We start from the raw sequence: 3,434 nt of genomic DNA, 5'->3' as shown, positions 1-3,434 counted from the left end.
ATCATAGTGAAAGGATAAGCAAGGCTACCCTCTTCAATGAGAGAGAGAGTCTTTGCCACTGCAAATCTTGTTTTTCGGCAATCCAGGATCCTTCTTTTCTTTGTTCGGGTGGGTGTGATAACTTCAAATAATGAAAAAGTTGGTGGAGCCTTGATAGATTGAATTCAGTCAGAGCAACATTTCCATTAAGGCTTCATCCAAGTCCAAAATGCCTCTTACTACAGCCAACAGTAATTTTATTTTAAGTTATTGGTAAGAGTTATATAATGCATCTTTACAAGCATAACCTTCTGCTTCAGAGCATCTAATCAACAATAAGAACCCTACCTCATTTTAAATTCCTGTGATCAAATCTGCAACAGCTTATACAGAGAGCAAAAGCAAGCTTCCACTGATATTCACATGACAAATGAATACAATTATTCAAGCTCCCAGTCACAAGCATTTTTGGCTACTGATATGTCACACGACTTAAACCCTAAACCCTGATCACCAGTATGCCCCATGTCCTAAATCCCAAACCCTAACCACAACTTTGAGTGTCTACAGTTTGCAGTAGTACAGTTCATCATTTAATCATTTATCCGCAACAAACAAAATAAAACATATAATCAACAAGAAGAAACATAGCTTCATCTGCAACGGCCCCTGTTGAAACCCGTTCTTAAAGAAAAGTAAAACTACATTCCGCATCAAATTAACACTACTTCAGGCTATGAGCGAAACCCTAAACCCCCTCAGTTGCTCACAACAACAAGTTCAATAATTCTAACTTATAGAAACGAAATCCGAAGCACTAACTAGGGCACCAAAAAGGGAAAAAAAGGAAATTTTGCAAGAACAAAATTTTGTCGATCAAAAAAGAAATACCTATAAAGGCATCTGAACTCCAGATTATCACACTCACCGAGAACATCGAAGTAATAATCCTTCTCCCACCTCTGGGCCGATCCCTCCCACTCCTGGACTGCCGATTTTCTCGATGCATTTTCGGTCACTTCACGCAACCTCCTCAGTTTCTTCTTCTTCCTCCTCCTACCCTTCGGAATCCGGCAACAACGGTGGCGACTCCAGAATATCATAAGAAGGACTGGGATGAACATCACCACACTTCTCTTCATTGCTTTCTTGCCCTAGATCGTAACTTACCGCACCACCGCCCCAGTCGGGGATCTTGGAGACGTCAACCAAAAAACTCGAATTGCAGAGAAGCTTGTCATCCGATACTGATCGAGCGCTTGAGATGGGGAAGAACGAAGGGACGGGGAACAACGACGTCTCCCTCCCTTGAGAGAATGAGGGTTTGGGGCTAAACACTGCAAAGAAACGTAGTAGACACCTTCTTTGGTTCCTTTCTTCTGGTAAAGTCTCATAGGTACTTCTGTTGGATCTTCTGAAACTCAGGACATGAGCATTTACTGGGGTGCTCACTTAGTGGAATTCATAAGTTTGTACTAGAGTTTACTGTGACTATGTATTACTGTATCTTTGTATCTCTGATCAGCTCGTGACGTTCTGTCGCTGGCATCAAATCTGCGTAGTGATATCTCGTCACTATCAGCAAAACTGTATCTTCTTATTTTGATGCAATCTGACTTATTTTTCTTTAAAAAAAAAGTTGGAGGAGCTAAATCAGGCGTCTCTCTCTCTCTCTCTCTCTCTCCAGACATGCTAGGAAATAAACCAGGGCGGTTGATGAAGATAGTAAGACTGCTGAAGCTGCTCAAAATCTTTTTCGCATGGAGATGCTTTGTAATGGTGTTTAATCTGGTTGCAAGGAAATGCCCTGCGACACATGGAATACGTGCTACCAAGCTGTGTGTTAGCTAAAGTAGCCCTGCGTGAACTTTGACAAAGGATCCGCCTCAAGTGGCTGCATCTTACCGAATCCTTTGTTCTGGAGGCAGATCAGGTCATGCTGAACATGAGCGTTTTTGCTCATGCCGACATCATGGCCGTCTGTTTGCATTTTGGATGAATGCCACGTGGTTTTGTTGACTTTTGAGCTTTTTAAAATGCAAATCGGATGGCCACGATGTCAGCATGAGCAAAAACGCTCATGTTCAGCATGACCTGATCTGCTTCCCTTTGTGCTAAATTATGACATTTCTATGTAAAAGAGACTCGTCATTCTTGATGTAACTCCTCCTATTTCAACGAAATCCTGAATATTTTTCCTTGAAAAAAGACTGCTAATGTTTCTAGCTCATTCGATTCTGAGTTCAACCATCCGCACTTCACTCAAAAATGAGGCTTCAAGACTTTGATGCATCATCACTGATAAGCTCACTGTCTTATCATTCCAGTTTCCAATGTTATATATATATATATATATATATATATATATATATATATAGAGAGAGAGAGAGAGAGAGAGAGAGAGAGAGAGAGAGAGAGAGAGAGAGAGGACCAAAATCTACGACCCATGATGATTGGATGACTTTTCTTCTCTAACCATTAGTTTTTTCATCACTGTTATATTTTTATAATTTATTTAATAAGCAACATGTTTTACATTATGATTTTCAATATTTAGATGCATTTTTAAGAGAGAGAAATTAACGGCCCACAGTACCTTGTATTGTCAAATTTTAATGCATTGTAAGCCATTGATTTTTCTCATTTTTAAAAATGTGTGGACAATAAATGAAACACTTAAACATTGGAGAGCTGTTGTAGATTTTGGACCTTCCTTTGGTTGAAAGGTTCTCATATATATATATATATATATATATATATATATATATATATATATATATATATATATATATATATATATATATATATATATATATATATATATATATATATATATATATATATATATATATATATATATATATGCACCAAATTTAGTTAGCCTCTTCTCTCTTCCTTTCCAAACCCTAAGTATGTCTCCAAAATCTAAGCTGCAAAAAGCAAAGCAAATCCACAATTTATTGGCTGATCAATAGCAGAAATATTAGCTAGCAAAAGATCAAACATACTATGCTAATGTACTTTTCTGTTAGAATGGTGAATAATGTTTAAATCTTTAAGAAACATATAGTTATCAAATGCAATATCGTGTTCATTTTTTTCTGAACTTTGTTGTCCTTTGGAAAATTTTTCGAGTTCTTACATACATTTAGCTGCATAAAGTTTCATAACGTCAACCCTAATGTAAAGGAAAAATTGAAATTCTAGCTTTGTGAAGAAAAAATGATAACCTACAGGTTGCAGTAATGATGCAAAAATGGTTCATTCATGACAGAAACAGTTGATTTGGACTGTTTCTTTTCAACTGCTTTGTCCATACCAAGTCATGCACACCACGTCAGAGCAAAAGTTAGGACCGTCGGTTTCATATGACACGTATATATATATATATACATGCCAATAATGCCAATTTTCTCCAAAATCGACTAATGGAGCCTGCCAACTTAGACCACTTA

The sequence above is a fragment of the Nuphar pumila genome, chromosome 10 (assembly GCF_984573655.1).
Source record: "Nuphar pumila chromosome 10, dmNupPumi1.hap1.1, whole genome shotgun sequence".
Lineage (NCBI taxonomy): Eukaryota > Viridiplantae > Streptophyta > Magnoliopsida > Nymphaeales > Nymphaeaceae > Nuphar > Nuphar pumila.
Note: the sequence above shows the minus strand (reverse complement) of the source record.